General features: G+C 48.1%; 1 long non-coding RNA gene across 1 annotated transcript in view; it reads right to left on the reverse strand.

Moving 5' to 3' along the window:
• LOC106977255 (uncharacterized) overlaps nucleotides 1-22,089 on the reverse strand; it is a 32,755-nt gene continuing 10,666 nt past the window's right edge. The window contains exon 5 of the long non-coding RNA XR_001430632.3: nucleotides 1-555. This is a non-coding gene — a long non-coding RNA (uncharacterized LOC106977255). The remainder of the gene's footprint in view (nucleotides 556-22,089) is intronic.

The following is a 22,089-nucleotide window of genomic DNA, read 5'->3' on the forward strand; positions in this document are numbered from 1 at the left end:
TCTTTGCATCTATTAGCAGAGATGCATGCTCATGCTTTTTTGAAGAGAAAAGTTGCATTTGCTCTTGGCCATCTTAATTTTCTGTTAACAGTGGGGCTCTGACACTGGTTCTTGGATGTTTATCTGAGTGTGTGGGAGGTTCTGAGGCCACACGGGGCACAGAGTAAAGGCCTAAGCAGCTGTGGGAGCCCAAACCCCCAACCCCACAACCGTTCCCCATTCCTAGCCGAGAGTGGGTAGCAGAAAGCTAGGGCCCAGAGAGAGGGTCTGGGGATTTGTTTTCACAGGCCTTCCTTGACCTCTGATCCAGAGTAAGGGCCAGAGGCATCAAAACAGGCCTTGCGTAACAGCAGTGACTAGGAAGGTCAACGGGAGAAGAGCGAGTCACAGATCAAGGTAATGATTCAAACGCAAACAATGGAAAAGCGAATACAGTAATATGGCATCTGACCCGAAGAAAAATCCCCACCTTATTTCTACCGAGCAAATGCATCGCACTGCAAGTACTTGCTCTTTCCGCACCAGAGAAGGAACATCAAGGTTGTTTCAGACTACCTGCAATAGACATACCCCAGGAGTTAGATCGGAAAGACGGATTTGCAAGGGGAGCACATCGGAGGCTTTCTGTCCGCAGGAGCACTGCGCAGCCAGTGTGGAGCTTGGGTGGAAATAGCCCCACCGCCCCACCCCCCACCCCGGGTCTCACCCTTCAAATGCACAGTGCATGACAGTGTATGACCTTGATCCCTGCGGATCAGCAGGGAAGAAGGATGAACGGACCAGCATCCCTCATTTCTAATAATGAATTAGTCCTCTACTGAGCTTTTCCATCATGCCCGGACGGAAAAGAGGGCTATAGGAGCAGAAATGAATGCAAGCTGAAGTGCTAAGAGGCAGTGGCCATGACGCCTCAGCCCCAGCATTCCTTCACGGCCTCACCACAGCTGTGGGAAATGCTTTTGACACCCAATGCCGTGGAGCTCTGCAAGCCTCTTAAGGGATATATTGGAACTGACTTGTGTTATCTGGAAATTGACACAAATTGCCTGTTATTAAACCTCACTGAATTGTTAAGCCCAACTTTGCCATCTGAACACCATTTTAGCATCCACCCCGAAATGGTTCTAACACAATGTGTTATCTCCGGAAAGGTAAAGAAATATGGAACTGAACAAGCAGCCTTATGCCTAATATGGAAGCAAAGAAAAAGAAAATCAGATGGGAATGACAGACAGGCCCAACTGGTACTTTTCAATTCATGGTTTCTCCATAGAAAAAAAATCAAGCTACTGAACAATGCTTCTGGAAACTGTCAGTCATGGTTAGCATCAGAGCCCATCCGAGGAGGCGATTATAAAACAGGCACCCTGCCTCACCTCCTCCTGTCTTCCTGTGCCTCCTCTATCCCCGCCTGCTGTGGTTCCTTTCCCTCTAGACACTTGTAACTCCTGCAGGAGGGCCATTCTGGGTTTTGAATCAGGAATCCCAAAGGGCGAGCATGGAGTATCATTTGCCAACGATGACATTTCAGGTCCCCGGGGGGAAAGAAATTTTTTCTCGTTGTTGGCTAGAGCCTTTCCACAGGTCAGTGCTGACTGCAGTGGTGGTCACGTCATCTGAAGTGTGTTTCTGGAATCACACGTTGTGTATTCCAGACCTGTCATTATTGGCAGTGGCCCATATTCACTCATGAGCGAGCACATGTATTTACTGCTCACCCGTTCAAGGGTTTATTGAGTGCGTGCACAGTGTAAGGCTCACCAGAGAATACAAATATGAGTTATGGCAAGGCTCAGATCCCACAAGGATCTGGGAGGAGGAGAGAATGATGATGATTTACCAACAAGTATCAATAACAATGCAATGGGAGTCTGTTAGGGGCTGAATTGTATGCCCCTCCCTCCTCAAAAGAAAGTTAGGTGGAGTCCTAACTCCCACTACCTCCAAATGTGACCTTATTGGGAGATAATCTATAGATAATTAAGTTAAATGAGATCATTAGGGTGGGCCCCAAGCCAGTAGGACTGGTGTCGCTATATGAAGGGGAAATTTGGACACAGAGGTAGAGAGAAGAGGGTCATCCGCAAGCCAGAGAGCAAGCAGCCTCAGAAGAAACCAAGCCTGCCAACACCTTGATTTTAGACTCCTAACACCCCGAACTGTGAGACAGTAAGTTTCTGTTGGTTAAGCCACCCAGCCTGCGGGGCTTTTTTAAAGCCACTCTAGGGAACCACACAGTGCAAACCAAGCCTTCCTTTGGAGGGAAAGGGACGGGGAAGGAATCAGGGCAGCTTCGTGGACTGAGTCCCATGGGGTAGGCATGGAAGGACTGGTAGGATTTCTCATGATAGCTAGGCATCAACCCATCAGGCAGCAGCCCCAAAGGGGAAGATTTAGAAAGGGGGACTGGTCTCCCTAAGTTGAGTCTGGTCTCAACTTACCTTCTTATCTTATACCATGTGCTAGCATTTCTATCTTGTGCCTTTATAGTCACATAATTAAAGGCGTTGCTCTGTTAGATCCCTTTCTAGCCCAGTCTTCTTATGCAGATATTTCTGAAATCTCTGGCAGACAACATAGTTCATGGGAAATACTGGCCTGGGGTTTTCTACACAGTAATGCCATCTTTTACAGATATCCTGGACCTGAAGTAGCCCTGTTGCTTTAATCTTAGAAGCTACTGTAGAAGACAAGAAATTGGGGGCACCTGGGTGGCTCAGTCAGTTAAGCATCCACCTTCAGCTCAGGGCCTGATCTCATGGTTCATGAGTTTGAGCCCCGCATCAGGCTCTCTGCTGTCGGCAAGGAGCCTGCTTCAGATCCTCTGTCTCCCTCTCCCCCTGCCCCTCCCCCACTCGCTTTCTCTCTCCTCTCTCTCTCTCTCTCTCTCTCTCTCTCAAAAATAAACACTAAAAAAAAAAGGCAAGAAATTATTCTGTTGCATTGAAAATATTTACAGTTTCTGCATCCCGCACTATTAAATTGCTATTTTAAATGTTGAATGTGTCGAACATCATATATAGATGTATGTATTTGAATAGCCCCATAAGGTTGATTGGGCATCTTGCAGGTGAAAGACTGAGGTATTTGAATAGCCCCGTAAGGTTGATTGGGCATCTTGCAGGTGAAAGACTGAGGCATGTGAAACTTCAGATGGGGATTTGGCTGCTGGAAGACCTAGTTATGGTAGAGGCCGTGCAAGACTGTACCCAGATTCGGTTGTCTGTGCTCCATTTTTGTCTGTTACTGAATAACCAAGACCAGCGAAAGCCCACCATCATCTCTTCCATCAGGAGGCATGTGCAAAAGCGGTCACACGCTGAGTCTCCCCACCAGGTGATTTCATCACATCCTGGGAAGAGGCCCTGCAAGGCGTTCGTTATCCCCGTGGTACAGGTGGGGCCCTTGGAAGTCCCATCCCGCCCCGTCCTCCGGTTGCTAACGGAGGGTAGAGGTTGAATTTGGCTCTGCTTCTGATTCCACTGTATCCTGCCACCTCCACTCGGCCAAAAGCAAGCAGATCCCGGTTCTCACCATCTCTGACCCACAGTGTGACTTAAGTATCAGAAAGCACCTCAATTTGCCCAAAGTACCCATTGCCATCTCTGTCGGAAGCTAGGATTAACTGGAGGGGCTGCTGGTGCCACAAACCCAACAACACAGGTTGGGGAGGCTCAATCGCACAGAAGAGGAGCACAGGTTCTGGGGCCTCTCAGACTTCCGCCCCGAGCCCTGCCTCTTACAGCTGTTAAGCTTGAGCAAGCTCCTTAACCTCTCTGTGCCTCAGCTCCATTCAGCTCTGTGAAATGGACTTAGCCAGTACCTGCCCTGGATGAGGCTGCACGGAAGAACAGAACATGTGCAAAGCCCGGTGCCTCCGCAGGGAAGTTCAATAACAAAGGATGCTTGCGATGGGGCAGAGCCTGTGCCGGCGCCAGCCAGACCACTCGAGGGTCCGTTCGCTAGAGAAATCAGAGGGGGAACCCAGCGACGCTTCAGCACCCTGGATGTTCAGGCTCCCGGGGGCTCAGGCTGGGGCCAGGGCTCCTCCGGCCAGGGCTCCGCCCGGGGCAGTGGCTGGCACCACTGCCAGCATGGGAACTCGGCAGGTGACACGGCATTACGCTTCTCAGCCAAGATCCAGCACCGCCCTCGTTTGCGGGGCTCCAAACACATCTTAGAAATTTAGTTTCATCTTCAGTACGACACCAGCTTGTGTCAAGGGAGAGAAATGGGCCAGCTGTCCTCAAGAGCCAGTTCAGGCGAGTCCTCCCGTTGCGGGGAGGTACAATGAGCTGTCAGGAACCCCCCTTCTAGAAGCTGGATGGAGGAGGGGGAGGCTCCAACTTCCTTGTCCCCGTGGGCCAAACTCTGATGGTCCCTGAGTGGTGGGAGAGAGACCGGCCCCCTCTTTCTCCTGACTCCCGACCGCAGAGGGTTTTGTGTCACTGCGCTTCAGAATCCTGGTCCCCTGGCTTGGACAGGGTTTTTCGCAGTGATTCTTGTCTGATGTGCCGCTGGGCAGCAGGGTGGGGACAAGAAGCTGAATCACCTTGTATTTTATGAGAAGGGATGTGTAGGCTTAGAAACTAACTCAGAACCGGTTTCCATCATTGGGAGAACATTTTCCATCTCTGTTCACTTGGAGGGAGTAAAATATTCAGATGGAACCCCCACCACGACCTTTGAGACCCAGGTGGGGGCCGTGGCAGGATGACCAAATGCCTCATGTGGGGTCCTCACAAATCCGTACTCAATGACTGCCAAACTCTGGTCCCCGTCAGCTCCTTTTCTCCTGCCACCCCGAAACAAGCACACAGCCTAAGGAAGAAAACAGTGTCTAGACAAGTCCCCCGAAACCCACACCAGGCAAAGAGTTTCCCCCAGCCCCTCCCGGGCACAGTCTTCAGTTTCCCCGGAGGTAGATTAAGACCTCATTCCCAATGGCTAGTCAAGCAAGACGTCAGTTTCTTCATTAACACTCATTTTAATCCAGGGTGAGATGTTTGCTGTTTATGTCCACGTGGTCCTCTGACCGACTTCTATGGATTCTGAACTAGCCTGTCCGCTGCATTCCTCCAGCTGAAGAAGCCAGAACTCAGAGCTGGGACTCGCGGGAGAAGGAACTATGGAAATTACAGAGGAAAACTTGATGGTCGCCCACAGTCAGCGGGGCGAAGAGAAGAGCTGTGACACCAGCAGGTGGCGCTGTTGCTCACCAGCAACCCTGGAGGAGCCCCAGGAGCGGCCCTTCTTTTGCCTGGGTCCTGACCTCCGAAGCAAGCGCCAGTTCTTAGGCGCTGGGGTGGGATAAGACCTTCCCCCCAAGACCCTAGCTGACGCTGAGGGACCCCACCTTCACTCGTAATTTGTTTCCAGCACAAAGAACTTGAATCCAGTGATCCTGGGAGAGGATTCCCCTTGTGGGGCTCCAGGAACGTTTCCAGAAGCAAATCCAGGGAGGCCAGCATTGCAGGGATACCAGCAGTGAGAATGACACAAACCAAACTTCCCAAAGATTGGGGGTTCTGCGGGCCAGAACAGTCTTGCTCGAAGGATCCCTCCCCCTGTACACACCTTTTTTTTCTTCTTCCCTTTGCCAGTTTTGCCATCTACAGAATGAAGGTGGTACCTTTCTTTCTTAGACTCAATTAGTTAATGTCAGGAAAGCGCTCTACAGATGAAAAGTGCTAAATTCCGTTTCTCAAATATTTAATTAGTCACAGTTGGGGGATGATTCGTCATCGGCTATTGAGCTTGCTGAACAACCAGAGAAAATGGCGTGATCAGAAAAATGAGTTTAAATACAGGTTTTCATCGATTCCATGCGTGTCAGGACGATGAGAGAGAGTTTTCAAATTAGCACTCCATTCCCAGGCCCGCCTCTCGGGGCCCTGAGGAGCCAGGCTCCCACTCGGCCTGCTGGCTGTGACCACCCCACCCACGAGCTTGGCCCGGGCACCCATTGGGCCCGCCACGCTTCTGTGTCCCGAGCTTCTCTCTGTCCTGGCACGTCACCTTATCCCTCCTCCTCAGGTCAGTTCCCTCACGTCCTGTCACCCGCCTTCCCCTTTTCTGCCCTGGCATGGACACTGTGAGGAGGACTTAGGTCATGTGGGAGACGCGGGCACTTCAAAGGAAAGACACCACACCAGCTCAGAGGGAAGGTGACCCAGAGGCATCTCCAGTGGCTTTCAAGCAACATGGCCCACTTTACTTTCAGATCAGGGCCCCCCGGGCGACCAAGACTGTGGTGGTGTTACACTTGGGCACACGTGCCTCTAAAAGCAGAATCCTTTTCTCCCACGTTCATTCGTTCTACACCTAGTTATTGAGCACCTGCCACTGGTATAAACACCATCCTAGATGGGCACGTTAAAATGGGACAAATGACTGCCTTGGACTTACTGGCAAAGCGTAATTTTCAACACACGAAACCTACATACAGTCACGTGGTGAACACAGGTGACGTTCTGGGGCATCCAGGAAGCAGGGTTAGACATGCAAGATATTTACTGGGAGAAACATTGATTCGGGCTAAGAAAACAGAGGGAGCAGGGGGGGAGCAGAGGGAGCCTTCGCTGGTGATGGGGGCTGACACCCGGGGAGGGAGGGAGGATGCGGGAGAGGGAGCTTCAGCCTGAGGAGGGCACTGAGAGAGTTTGGACCTGCCTGTGAGGAGCCCTGGAGCACAGGCAGCTCTTTCGAACTGAGGCCGAAACCGGGCCCGCCCCCCCCCCCCCCCCCGGGGCTGGGTCACTGGCCGGACCTGATCATGGCCTGAAAGCGGAGGAGGGCTCAGAAGGCACCGCACCTAGAGGCTGTCGGCCACCCCGACTCCACGCAGCAGCCTCTCTCTGAAGGTGACAGAGCTGCGAGCTGTTGGGACACATGCCTCAGACTTCAATCATTAAATGGTCAATGACAGAAGCCCGCGACAGGATGGTAATGTGAGTTTGGGCGGTCTAGGAGGAAAAAAACCAAAACATGTATACGCAGACACATGTATGTTCCTGTACATACAGAGAAGGGAAGATAGTGGGGGAGGACTGAGGGAATCCGATTTCAAAACCGGTTTACATCCCAAAGGGTAATCAAAATGCTACCATTTGCGATTCCTCCTCTGTACCAGCGAGCCACCATTTGCACCTCTACTGGACAAAAATCATTTGCAATTTCTCCATTTCCTCCAGGTTAACATGTATTAAAGTCTGGGCCCTAAAAAAAAAAAAAAAAAAAAGTCTGGGCCCTAATCAACAGGGAGCTGTGATCAGACAAGACAGCGTTCCCTCAAGAGGCAGATGTGGCTGGCAGGCTTAGTGGGTGAGGCCCTGACCGCTATTAGGCAAGAAGGCATCTATCTTTGTGCTTCATGTCCAAGTTCTGCATAATTAGTACTCCCTTGGGGAGCTTACATTCTAGTGGGACAAAGACGTAAGTAGTTAACATATTAGGTGACAAATGATACGAGAAGGGCCAGCTTACAAAAGAGGCACCAGATTCAGACTGGGGTGTGGGGGACACAAGGGCTTCCACGGGAAATGGCCGTCAACCTGAGCCAGAAGGGTGAATGCCTTCCCCGGGTGCAGGGGGTGGGGTGGGAAGGGGGAAGCAGAAGAAATCGGCACCGAAGCTCTGAGGGGCCACCGTGGAGAACTGTGAGTGGTTTCAAAGGGCTGAGGGTGAGAAGGGGGAGGTCCTGGGACTGGAGCCAGCTGGGAGTCGGGTGAGGACACAGCTCCAGTAATGGGCCATCTCATGTGCCACGCTCTGGAATTGGGATTTCTATCCTGAATGCCGTGAGAAGCCACTGAAGTATTTGGAGAAGAGGAAACGGATCAATGTGACTGATAACGAGCACTCTGGCCGCAGTGTGGCGAGTGGGTTGGAGGGCACAAAAGCTAGAATAACAGATGGGCCATGAGGCTGTTGTAACCTGGGTAGGAGGTGACGGTGGTCCAAGCCGGTGTGATGGCAGGGGAACCTAGCAGACCGTGGGTCACGTGTTCAGGCCGCGGGGACACTTGGTGAGCGGGGCTGACCTGGTCCTCCACCATGCAGGTTACCGTTGCTCATCAGAAGGCTTCTTAGTGGACTAAATGAAGGATGCCAGGGCCAACAGAGAGACACGTGGACATCACAGTCCTGTGACCTGTGGTGCCTCTGTGCAGGTACATGGGCTCAAAACCAATCTGACTCGCTCATCCACTCAGTAAATATTTACTGTGCACCTACTGTGTGCTGGGCCCCATCTGGCCTCCAGAGTCTACAGAGAACAAGGCGGATGCTCTCAAGGAGCTTGCGTCCTGGTGGGGGGGAGGGGGGTGCCCATAACAAACCATAAGCATGAAGGGACTTGGTGTAATTTCACCGAGCTTCCTGCATCTGTGGTTTGCTGTGCGACATTAATTTTGGGCAGCTGTCTGCCGTTATTACTGTAAATATTTGTTCTGCTGACTGTGCTCCCTTTTCTTCTTCTGGTGCTGCGATCGTATGTCTTTATGTCACTTTGTTTGTAATTGTCTCACGGTTTTTGGATGTTCTGGATTTTTTTTTCCATTGTACTTGTATTACTGGATCTTTGAGCTCATTGATTCTTTATCCGGCTTTGTCGAGTCTCCTGAGGAGCTCATGAAAGGCATTCTCCAATGCCCAGCATCTCCTTTGAGCCTTCCTTCTCTCTCTGCTTTCATTCCCCATCTGTTGTTGCATGTGGTCTACTTTTTCCAGTAGAATCCTTGACAAATTAATCAGTTACTTTAAATTCCCTGAGTGATAATTTTTAACATCTGTGTTCTATCTGAATCTGGTTTTGATATTTGCTTTGTCCCTTCAGACCATGTGTTTCCTTGGTTTTGGGTGGGGCTTGTGATTTTTTTTTTTTTTTCTTGAAAGCAGGAGTTGCTGTCGTGGGTAATAGGAACCGAGATAAAGAGGCCTCTTATGCAAGGATTTTGATGATCTGCCTAGGAGGTGGCAGATTTGTCTAATGTCTTCTGTAGCTATAAGTTCCAGACACTCTAGTATCCTTGGGTTTGCTTTTTGTCTTTCTTCTTGACTTTGGGCTTCCCTAAGTACTCCTCCTCAGAGAGGAGGATGTTAGGATATGGTTATTATATTACCATTTGTATATAGACCCCTGTTGGCCCTGCTGGTCTAGAGAAGGGGGAGAGTGCTAGAATCTTCTGATCAAATCTTTGCCCATTAGTGGGCATGTGCTTCTGGTCTGTAGTCTTCCTGAGTGGTGAGGCAGGGAGGCCAGAGGAGGTGGGCTGGGAGAGCTGCCTTTCCCCTGAGGGCAGACTTTAGTATGGAGAATGTTCTAGTAAGGTCACCAAGAATGGCTCTTTCTTTACCCCAGCCAGAGCCAGGGACCTTTCCCAGGTTTTCCCCAGGAGAACCTGGTAAATTCCTAGAGCTAAAACGCAGAAAGTATGGGGTCTTACACAGACTGCAGTCCCCAGGAATTTGTTGCTCTCATACTAGACCACACTTGGCCTCCGGCAGCTCTTCAGAATGACCAGTCAAGTGTTCCTGCCAGCTCATGGGTCCAGGGGCTCCTGCCCCAGGGAATCAGCTCTTGGCTGCGACCCCGGATTCACCCTTCTCTGTAGATTCCCTGGCAGGGGCTCACCCAGCAACCTCAGTTCTCTAATACATATAAAAGAAAAGTCATACATTTTCAGTTTCTCGCCGTGAGGATGGGAGTGACAACTTCCAAGCTCTTTACAAGTTGGAGCCAACACGGGAAATCTGTAAATAACTTACTTTCAGATAGTGATTAGTGCTGGAGAACCACCTGGAGATGGGAGTTACTGCAAGATCACGAGAAGCGTCGGTGAGGGCATGTGGAAGAGGCGTGAAAGGAGGGAGGCGGTGCCTCATGAAGTTCTAGGGGAGGCTGTTCGGGCACCAGGACCGGCAGGTGTAAGTTCTTGGTACTGAAAGAAGTTAATGTGTGGCCAGAGCACAGGCAGAAGGAGAGAGGAGGGTGAGGTTGGGCATGGGGGAAGACAAGGAAGCTTTATTCTCATTGCGGAGGGAAGCCATTAAGCAAGAGAGGGCTGTGGTGTAACTTACATTTGCTAATGATCCCTCTGGCTACACTAGTCCATATGTCCGGGTTTGCCCAGAACAGTCTTGGTTTATGCCTTTTGCTGTGTGTAATTATTCATAATGCCTCCTTTCACTCTCCAGAGTGTGGGGTCAGACAACAAGTCCCAAGATCCCCCGACTATGGCCACGGGAAGGAAAAGGCATGGGAACAGCCACTGAGGCAGCTGAGAAGTCGGTTGGGAGCGAATGCAGCAGTGAAGGGGACAAGCCATGGTGGGGATCTGGTCACGGTGGTGGTCTAGGAGCTGTAGGAGACTGATGCCCTCGGATGTGTTACAGAGATGGAACCAGCGATGGGGGTGGGCAGGGAAAGAGGGGGCTCAGGGATTCAGTCAATCACAAATGACTCTCTGAGCCCATCACCCAGCCTTGCAAACTACACTCCATAAACTCTCTTCGATCTGTTGTTTCGCTTCCATTCCCACACCCGTCTCCCCGGTTCGAGGCTTCCTCTCTCTCCTGAATTCAAGATCTGCCCTCCAAGCCCATCGGCATTTGACATCGTCCCCCTGGTGTGGATACAACCTGTGGTCCTGCAGCCCATCTCAAGAGCACACACCGGGCCTTTCGCAGCCACAACCCTTCAGATCACCTTTCCTCATTCCCACCTGGAACGCCCACCGCTCAACACCCTTCCGTCCTGTGGACCACTCAGAGCCTCTGTCTGGGGTCCTGCCGTCTCTGCCAAAGGAAATTCTCCTCACCCTGTAGGGACCTTCCATTGTGCCTCCTCAGTGGAACCCCCCAGTCAGCCATCATTCTTTTCTCTGAATGCCCAAGATCCCCAAATCTCACCTCTTTTAAAAAAAAAATTTTTTAATGTTTGTTTATTTTTGACAGAGAGACAGAGCATGAGTGGGGGAGGGGCAGAGAAAGAGGGAGACACAGAATTTGAAGCAGGCTCCAGGCTCTGAGCTGTCAGCGCAGAGCCCTACGCGGGGCTTGAACTCACAGACCGCGAGATCATGAACTGAGCCGAAGTCGGACGCTCAACTGACTAAGCCACCCAGGCGCCCCATATCTCACCTCTTTTTAGGCCCATACGTATCCTACCTCATAGATCAGTCATCTCTGTGTTGACCTTCACCCCTCGACCAGTAAGCTTTTAAGGGAAAGACCTTCACCCCTCAACCAGTAAGCTTTTAAGGGAGAAAACAATGTTTTGCTGCTCTCAAATCCTGCAGGCACATCTTGAAACTCAACTCTTTGTGGAGTTGAATATATTATCGTTTTGTCAGTTTGATCCGGTCAGGTTTACCCCTTGGCCTCACCATGATGCAATCAAGTAGGAAGTTGGTCACGGGTTTCTCACTCAGAACCAGGAATGAGATCCATGCAGGGCAGGCAGCCCAGGCTTGGCCCCAAGTTCACCTGGCATTCAGGACCGGTGGTCAGAGCCAGGTACAGGAGACAATCTCACCACTCACTGTGCGCTTTGGGGAACTCATTTAAGCTCTCTGTGTCTGAAGTTTCTTATTTTCAAAGCAAAGGCGATAATAATACCTGACCGGGGGTGCCAGGACAATTACATAAGATAAATCGTATATGGTGTTTAGCACAGGGTCTGATATATAGGACTCTCCCCAAGAATGCAGTCATTATCAGTCAACCTACTGATGGACGGGAAGCCGTAGAGAAAATCAGGACTGAAGATGTTGATGGCCTTTGATCATTTTATTAACGTAAATTTTTGTTTTGATTTGTTAACGTTTATTTATTTGGGGGGGGGGAGGGGCAGAGAGAGAGGGAGACAGAGGATCCAAAGCAGGCTCCGCGCTGTGAGCACAGAACCTGATGCGGGGCTCAAACTCACAACCATGAGATCACGAATGGAGTCGAAGTCAAGATTCGGCCACGTAACCGACCGATCCACCTGGCGCCCCAAGTATTTTTAAAATTTTTAATGATCGCATTTAACCTGGAGAGGGTGAGTGGGACAGGCACCAGCTGTGTATACAAGAACACAACTCCTCCGAAGAGCAATTTACCAAGAACCTTCAAAGTGCTCACATCATTTGACCAGCAATTCCATAGAGGAGATTAGAGGAAATCTATATTATGAAATTTCACAAATATGAGCAGAAAAATCTTAGACCAAAATGTTAAGCCCAGAATTATCTGTAGTAGCAGAAAATTGGAATCAAGCAACTATTATACAAGGAAATATTTAAGAAAAGTTTCACATGACGTCAAAGTGTACGTAGTTAGAAAAGCCATCTTTACAAAGAGTTTTTGATGACCAGGGAAATGTTTATAATGTTAAGTGAGAAACGCACACTGCAAAAAATTTTATGTGCATGAACGGAGTGATGTAAAAAGTATGTCCATGAAAAAGGGTATATAATATACCAAATTGTAAATATTGGGTTGCCTCCAAGGGACGAGATAATGGACAGTTTTGATTTTCTTTTTTCTGACAGTTTCTAAAATGACAAGGTACTATTTTTCTTTTTTTAAGTGTATTAATTTATTTTGAGAGAGACAGAGACAATACAAGTGGGGGAGGGGCAGAGACAGGGAGAGAGAGAATCCTAAAGCAGGCTCTGTGCTACAGAGCTCCACAATGTACTGTTTCTCTACTCAGAAAGAAATATCACGCTATTTTCAAAGATGCTTGATAACTGGTAGGTTTGATCATTGCGGTTCCAGAGTGAATCCGGTGTTACCCGTTGGTAGCTTCTGAGATGCGTCATCTTGACCACATCATTGAGCTCGTTGGTTCCCCTCTCTGGCCCTCGGTGGTCTCACCAGTAAAATGGGGAGACTAATCTTCACCTGCCCGAAGGCTGGTGGTCAGAGCGCTGTTTGAAAGGCTTGCCTTCTGGTCTCCGATGGCCTCGCAGGAGCCTCCTTGGTGGGGCCACCTTTCTCAGAGTACAGATGGACGTGACTAGGGAAACAAGCATGGCGGAGGCCACGTGCTTCTCCACTTCATGGCGCGAGCAGGGGACAGTAGAGGACAAAGTCAAGGGCCACAGCTGCCCTCAGGCGACCAGGCCTGCCAGAGCCAACTCTCTGGACAAGAGTTTCCGAAAGAGCAAGGACTGGGCTCTATCTTTCTTCTCAGGCTGCGGCCCTGCCAGTGCCCCTTCACCACGGGGCCGTTTGGCACTGGCCCCAGCTTCTTAGGCAGCTCTGCTTCTCTAAACTAGTTGAGGTGCAAAGCGCCCCAGAGCAGGACTCTGTGCCCTTCCTGCTTCCCTTCTCCCCGCGCTCACAGGAATCGGAGGAAGAATCTTCTGTTCTGAAAACTCAGGCTGGGGACCTGGGAGCTAGAATTGCAATACGGAGTCCACTACGATCCTGGTGGGACACATGGGCTGTCACAGGGCAGATACCCACAGGTGCCTGGAATGAGCCTCACGGGCACCGGAGTGACTTTCCATCAGGGGATCCTGGATGGGTCCACCCCTGAGGAAGGGTCTCACCAAGACGCACGTCGGCCTGGGCTGAGCCAGGAGCGCACGGCGGTGCCCAGATAAATTCCGTGAGATGGGCCAAGCAGGGGTGTGCGGAGTCTGAGGGCCCGGGTCAGATCCGTGCCCCCACCTCTTACTGGCTACGTGCTGGGAAAATCGCCCAGTCGCTTGCCGTGCCAGGTTCCCCGTTTACAAAGTGAGAGTCACGGCGGCACCTACCACACAGGGTCGCTGCGAGAATAAAATCGTGCATGGCAAGCGCTTGCCCTGGTGTCTGACACCTAGCAAGGGCTCAAGAAATGGGAAGCTCGCTAGCTTTCTTATGAAGCTCTTCTTGGGGCCCAGCACCCCTGCGGGCAGTGAGGGGGGATACAAAAGATGAAACCACATCCCCACCTCTGAGGAGGGAGGACCAGGCCCCAGGAAACAGTTAAACATCTAAGCAGCGGGTGATTAAATGCAAAAGTGACTGGGAGGCAGCAGGGCTATTTATAATAACAACATGCTGGAGGTAACCCAAATGCCCAGCGATCCTGTAATGACTCAGCAAACCCCCACACACTGTGACAAGACCGCCCTCCCCAGAGCCATTCGAAATGGCAGGAATGCCGCTGGTGTCCATACATGGAAATGTGCGTCGAGATAAACATTTCCAGAAGGAAATCGCAAGATGCCCCGTGCACACCATTTGCCACGATGGGTGAATATCTGTAAAGTCGGCCACAGAGGTCCAAAAGGAATTTGGAGGGAAGGCTGTAGTTTCAGGTGTAAGGCTCACCCATTATCGCCTGCCCCCAAGTTGCTTAAATATCTGGTGTTTAAAAAAAAAAAATTAAGGGTGCAAGCAGGAAGTGTTGGATTCAGAGCAGGGGAGGGAGGTGAGGGGCAGAGGGCTGAGGAAGGCTTCGCAGGGAGGATGGGGTCTGAGCTCATGTGGAAGCATTTGTGGATTTGACTAAAGGAGCAGAGTTGCCCCAGGGGACAACTGGGGCTCCCCTCCCCCACCAGTCTCTTTGGCCTAAGAAAGCGAGTTAAGTGCTATGAAGGGCAGTATGAGAAGTGGGAGCCGGAGAACACTGGATGGCCCCTTTCTCTGAGGGAAAGCTATTTGTATATTGACCAACAGGGCTGGCTCGTCCACACCAGGTCATGGACTTACCACCCAGTTCTCACCTGAGTCCTGCCCAGATACCTACGCATGATGGGGAGTTGGGGACTGGGTGAGGCCAAAATCCTGACTGGCTGTGTCTTGGGGGAAAGAGGGTCCCATGCCAGGGCTGTCTCTGGGCTGGAAAGTTTTCATCCATGAAGACACACAGGAACTTTCAAATAGGGTCTCCGAGGCACCAGGATAAGAGCGTGGAAAGAGCTGAAGAAATCCCCTTCCATCTTGCCTGTGAGCAAAGTTAACTCACTGTACCTCCTACGGCCAACCACGAACCAAATCTCTCAGGCATTTGGGGGCTCCCATCTCCCTGATTTAGTTTACGGGGTAAGTCACCAGCTGTTGTTTGGGTCTGGCCAGCCTCCAGGGATTGGCTCTTGGGTCTGGCTTTTGTCCTCCTGACGTGAACCTGGCAGCATCATGAAATGTCATAGAATAGACAGTGGCACCTGACAGATGTGGGTTTGAATCCAGCCTCTGCCATTTAACTGTGACCCAGGGCAAGTGTTCAAACTTCTATAAACCTCCAGTTACTCATGTATAAAATGGAGGATAGTCTCCAAGGTTTGAGAATTAGCAATAATATGTGTAAATGTTTGCACAGATTAGAGACGCGGTGAGTGGTGGGCATTACCCTAGTTCTCTTGTTGGTAACATGCCTATGATGGAAGAGTTACCATTTTTGTGAGACAACCACATACCAGAGACACGGACCTGCGACACGAACACTGCCTCTCCCCCACCCCCCACTTTTCTCCCCTGCTGGCAAGTCCTCAACTGCCTGGATCTGGGCTTTCCTGACCCAGCCCGGGTCAATGATGGCTGGTGCATCAGAGATGGGCTCCCTCTGCCAGTCAGTAAGGGCGGTCTTCAGGGCAGGTAAGGGAGACAGGAGGCAGTTGCTGTTGAAGCTTACCTGCAAATGGCTTCTAAAAACCCCACAGGAGTACCCCTGGCCAAGGAGCACCTCCAGAGTGCACTAGCCACCTACAGTATGATAAGAAATAAATATGGTTCCTAACACAGAGCTCCTAAAACCCTTGGAATTTCCTGAATGATAAGGGTGATAGGATTGTCTTTTGTTCTACTATTTGGTCTTTGTCCCTGGTTCATGACAACAGAGCTCTTAGAGCCCCTGGAATTTCCTGGATAATAGGAGCATCTTTTGTTCTAATGAGACAATTCTGGATGTTACGCTAGATAGCTTCAGGATGGGGCAGGTTGCCAGGTTAGGCCTTGAGTCTAAGGCTGGAACTGTCGGCCCTTCTCCCCCAATCTCTGGGGTGGGAGAGAGGATTGGAGACTGAGTTAATAATCAATCATGTCTTTGTAATGAAGCCTCCATACAATTCCCAGTAGTATGGAGTTCAGGGAGCTTCTAGATTGGGGAACACGTGTGTGGCGGGAGGGTGGCACACCCAGACTCCACAGGGACCGAGGCCCCTGTGCTCAGGGCCCTTCTGGACCTTGCCTCATATATCTATTCATCTGGCTATTCATTTGTAGCCTTTATAATATCCTCTATAATAAAGTGAAAAGTGTAAACAAAGTGTGCTCCTGAGTTATGTGGTGAGTTTAGCAAATCATCGCAGGAATCCTTGATTTATAGCTGGTCTGTCAGAAGCATGGGAAGCCTAGGCTTTGTGGTTGGTGTCTAAAGTGGGGGCAGTCTTGAGGCAATAAGTCTTTACCTTATAGGATCTGCCCTAACTGGGTAGTAGTCAGTGTTAGAATCCAACTGAATTGTTGAACAGCCAGTTGGGTTGGGAGAATCAGGGAACTGATCGTTGGCATTGGCAAAAACACCACCATCGACACCAGGAGCCTGTGAGAAGTTAGGAAGACATCACAGCACACAGTCTCATTAAGGAAGGGCCTCAAGCAAGGGCCTCTGAGAATCTTCCTGAAGACGTACATAGGCCTCTGTCTTGTAGTAGCAGAGTCCAGCCCCATCTTTCCTTCGAGCCAGGGTCACTAGGGCACTTTGGGGAATCCTAACAAGTCAGAATGCTTCTAAACACTTTTTTTTCTAAAGCTTGAATTCCTAATTCATTAATATCGCTGGCTTATTAAAAGAGCCTAGATGTTGCATGTGTTCTGCTTTAGTTCAGGTTTTCAAAGGACAAAATATACTTTTAATCCTACTTTGAATCCAATCTTTAAAGAGAAGTATAAGTTCTTTTTTGTTTTCTCAAGAGATGACACAGAGACCCTCGAGCACCTCTCACTACTTGTCACACCGGATGGCCACCCCGGCATCTGACGGAACCATCAAGAAAAGGAAAACAAGACAGAAATAAATGTTCACAAAGATCTGTAAGCAGAATGCTACGATATCTTCTCTGGTCTCCACCCTGTTACCACCTCTTCCCCTCCCCAGGCATTTCTCTATTTGACTTTTCCTCAGATTGCCTCAGATGCTTCAAACCCAAATTGTCCAAAAGCAAATTCATGGTTTACTTGAGTAAACCCTGGCTGCCAGCCCCACCGGACCGCTTCTGAGGTTCCACATCAGGAAATGACATCAACATCCATCTTTGAAGTAACACAAGCAAGAAGCTAAGTCATCCCATTTCCTTTAATATCACCACCCAGACCAACCCATCACGGCAAACGAACCATTTTGTCCATCTATCCACTGCTCACCACTTCCATGGCTGCTGCCTTAGTCCAGGTTCTTTTTCTCTCACTGGATGACTCTGGTGGCCACCTCTTTGGATCCAGCCGGATTCTCTTCCAACCTGCCTCCCACACTGCATCCGTAAGGATCTTTCCAAAAAGCATGGCTGATCTTAGTACTCCCTGTTCTAAAGCCCACCAAGGGGTTCCCATCGCTCTTAAAATGAAAACCAATTCTCTAACAAGCCCACAAGGCCTCTATTCAAATGCCCCTGTTCTCTGTGCTCCAGCCACACTGGCCTCTCTAATTTCTCCCGTGCCCCAGTGATCCTCTCGAAGAGGCCTTTTGCACACGCTAGTTCTTCCATCTAGAATGATCAAATGCCATGACAACCACCCCTTCGTCTAGCTAGCCCCTGCATGACCCTCAGGTCTCTATTGCAGCATCATTTTACCAAAAACCTTCTTTGACTGCTTAGTCGACGTGGTTCCTTTATAGCAAATTCGCCTTTAACCTTATTCTTTCCCTTCCTCAGAGCACAAACCTGGGTTTGCATTTGCGTATTATTAGTGTGATCACTTCATTGATTTCTCTCTATCCCAGAACCTTAACGCAGTAGTAGGTCCTTAACAAGTATGACTGAATGAATGAATGAATGAGTTAAGATATTTGAGTCTTGACACATCCTTTAATAATCCAAGATTCACGACATCACAAAATAGGTCAAGGCCACAAGTTGCCGTAGACACAGAGATAGGTTCTTATCTGAGGTATGGGGTATTATAAAGCTGGGAATAACAAACAGGAAAGCCATCATGCAAATGTGTGGTTATTCGAAGTCACTCTCCTAGAGAAAAGGTCACAGACTAAGAGAAAAGTCAGGTCCAAAGTCTTTAAGAATCAATCGAATTCTATTTGGAGAGTAAACCTCTGATTTCAGAAAGGCAGCTGCAGTAGCTTTGGAAGAACAGCAGGGGCATTGTTGATTATCACAGGGTCAGAAAGCATCCTACTCATATTCATCTGGAGGGCCGGGAAAACTCTAACAATGCTTCAGTGTTGGGTCAGTCCCGTGCCAAAAATATTTTTCTTGCTCTCACGCCAATACCACCTCTGTTGAGAGGCACCGAAGGGAATTTGCGTGGGGGAGGGCATAATGCAATTGCATAGCCCCCTGAACAAGTCCCACAACTCTCAGGAACTGAGCACTCAATACCAAGAAAAGAGGAAATCGTTGTTTATGAAGATACAGAGAACAAAGCAGTGGTACCCACAGCTGCCTCATCCTGGGTTTACCAGCCCTGGTGCCAAAACAGAGCAGCATCCTCCCAGTCTGGACTCTGGCTGGCACACAGGCTTGCATGCACGTGCACGTTCACACTGGGACAGACGCTAGCCAGCAGGCACATACACACATGTGGATGGATATGGGTGATCCTCACCCTGCCACGGCTTCTGTCTGGGTCTCATGGAATCACCAACTAGATGGATGAAGATCACCAGCCCCAGCTCCCCAGGCCAGACTCCTCTCTTACTGGTTCTGCTCAAGATCACCTGATCATAAAAAGAACTGCTAAGAAGCTCCCCGAGCAGAAGTCTGTCGGGAGGGAACACTGGCAGATGCCATTTTCATGGGCTCCCTCTATCTTACTGGTGCTGGTGCTGATGCTGCCCTGGCGGGCACCATGTTTATACCCTCACTCTACCTACCTAACAGTCCTGGGCAAACAGCCCACCCCCAGCCTGCACTGCTCCCATGACCCCACCGGAGGCAACAGGCACCACGACCCACACAGGGGATGCCCCTTGAGCATGAGGCTCAAGTCGCGGGGTGGGGTTGCCTTTCTGAACCCCAAGAGTCTGAAATACTTGGAGACACAACCGAAGAGACACCTAAGAACCAGGGCAAGGTTAAAGAATGAAGTTCATCTCCTATACAGAGGGAGAGAGAACTGTTTCACATAACACACAGAAACAAACACAGTCAGGCAAATGAGGAAACAAAGGGATTGTTCCAGATGAAGGAACAAGATAAAATCTCAGAAAAAAACTTAACAAAATGGAATAAGTAATTTACCTGGTAAATATAAACTTGATTAAGAGTTCAAATTAATGGGGGCACCTGGGTGGCTCAGTCGGTTAAGCATCCAACTTCAGCTCAGGTCACGATCTCACGCCTCGTGAGTTTAAGCCCTGAGTCGGGCTCTGTGCTGACAGTTCAGAGCCGGAGCCTACTTCGGATTCTGTTGCCCTCTCTCTCTATCCCTCCCCACTCATGCTCTGTCTCTCTCCTTCAAAAATAAATAAACATTAAAAAAAAAAAAAGAGTTCAAATTAACGGCCATAAAGATGCTCACCAAACTCAAGAGAATAAATTATCACAGCGAGAACTTGAATAAAGAGAGAAAATATAAGAAAGTACCAAACAGGAAACTCACAGAGCTGAAGAATACAATAACTGTACTAAAAAATACACTAGAAGTAATCAACAGCAGACTAGATAATACCAAACAGATCAGTGACCTGGAAGATAAGGTAGTGGATATTTTCCAAACAAAATAACAACAAGGAAAAAAAAAAGAATTTTTAAAATAAGGACAGCTTAAGTCATCTGTGGGAAAACAACAAGCATGTTAACATTCTCCTGAAGGAGAAGGGAGAAAGGGGCAGAATACTTACTTGAAGAAATAATGGCTGAAAACGTCTCTAATTTGGGGAAGAAAGCAGACAAGCAGGTCCAGGAGGCACAGGATCCCAAACAAGAGGAACCCAAAAAGTTCCACCCCAAGACACATTATAATTAAAAACGTTAAAGTTAAATATAAAGAGAGAATCTTAAAAGCAGCAAGAGAAAAACAACTGGTTACATACAAGGAAATCCCATAAGACTATCAGATTTTTCAGCAGAAATAGTGCAGGCTTGAAGAGAGAAACATGATATATTCAAAATGCTAAAAGCCTTCCAGCCAAGAATACTCCCCCTGGCAAGGTAATCATTCAGAATTGAAAGAGAGATAAACAGTGTCCCAGACAAGAAAAAGCTAAGGGAGTTTATCGCCACAAAACTGGCTGTACAAGAATTGTTAAAGGGACTTCTTTAAGCTAAAAGGAAAGGGTCATAACTAGAAATAAGTATATGAAAAAGAAAATCTCACTGGTGAAGGCAAAGACAGTAAAGGCAGTGGATCAACCACTTATAAAGTTAGTACGAAGCTTAAAAGAAAAGGGTAGTAAAAAGTATGACTGCAATAATTAGCTGAGAGATACACAAAATAAAAATATGTCAAATATGTCAAAAACATAAAACATGGGGCAGGGGAGTAACAAATGTAGTGCTTTTAGAATGCAGTCAAACTGAAGTGACTATCGATTTAAAATAGGCTGCTATATAAATAGGTAGTTATACATGAGCTTCATCATAACCAGAAACCAAAAACCTATAATAGATACACAAAAAATAATTAGAAAGGAATCTAAACATAACACTAAAAAAAAAAAAAAAAGCCACAAGAGTAGAGAGCAAGAGAAGGAAGAGAAAAACTACAAAACAAACAGAAAACAATTAACAAAATGGCAAGAAGTATATGCCTATCAATAGTTGATTTAAATGTAAATAGACTAAGTTCTACAGTCAAAAGACAAAGGGTGGCTGAATGGATAGAAACTTTTGACCCATCCGTATGCTGCCTAGCAGAGACTCACTTCAGAGCTAAAGACACACAGACTGAAGGTGAAGGGATGGAAAAAGATACTCCATGCAAATGGAAATGAAAGGAAAACTGTGATAGTGATACTTAATATCAGGAAAAAGAGACTTGAAGACAAAGACTGTAACCAAAGACAAAGAAAGAATTACATAATGATAAAGGGGTGAATCTGACAGGGAGATATAACATTTGTAAACATTTACACACCCCAGATAGGAACAGCTAAATATATAAACAAATATCGACAGACATAAAGGGAGACATTGACAGCAATGCAATCATACTAGGGGACTTAAATACCCAACTTACAACAATGGATATTTCATCCATACAAAAAATCAGCAAGAAAATATCAGCCTTAAATGACACATTAGACCAGATGGACTTAATAGATATTTACATAAGATTCTGTCCAAAAACAGCGGAACATACATTCTTCAAGTGCACACAAATATCCTTCAGGATAGATCACATGTTCGGCCACAAGACAAGTCTCAATAAATTCAAGAAGACTGAAATCATACCAAGCATCTTTTCCAATCACAATAGCAGGAAACTAGAAATCAATTATAAGAAGAGAAATGGAAAAAACACAAGCACATGAAGACTAAATAACCAATGGGTCAATGAAGAAATGAAATGCAAATGGAACATCAAAAAATATCTTGAGTCAAATAAAAGTGGAAACACAAAATTCCAAAATTTATGGGACACAGCAAAGACAGTTCCAAGAGGAAAGTTCGTAACAATATGAACCCACCTCAAGAAACAAATACAAAAACTTTTTCAAATAAACAATCTAACTTTACACTTAAAGGAACTAGGAAAAAAAAAAAAAGAGCCCAAGGTTAGTAGAAGGAAGGAAATTAAAACAAAAATCAGAGTGGAAATAAATGAAATAGAGACAACAAACCAACAAACTTAGAAAAGATTAATGAAATTAAGACCTGATTCTCTGAAAAGATAAACACAGTTGACAAACCTTTTGACAGAGTCATCAAGAAAAAAAGGAGAGAGGGCCCAAATGAAATAAAGAATAAAAGGGAAATTACAACGGATACC

This window comes from Acinonyx jubatus, chromosome B4 (assembly GCF_027475565.1).
Source record: "Acinonyx jubatus isolate Ajub_Pintada_27869175 chromosome B4, VMU_Ajub_asm_v1.0, whole genome shotgun sequence".
Lineage (NCBI taxonomy): Eukaryota > Metazoa > Chordata > Mammalia > Carnivora > Felidae > Acinonyx > Acinonyx jubatus.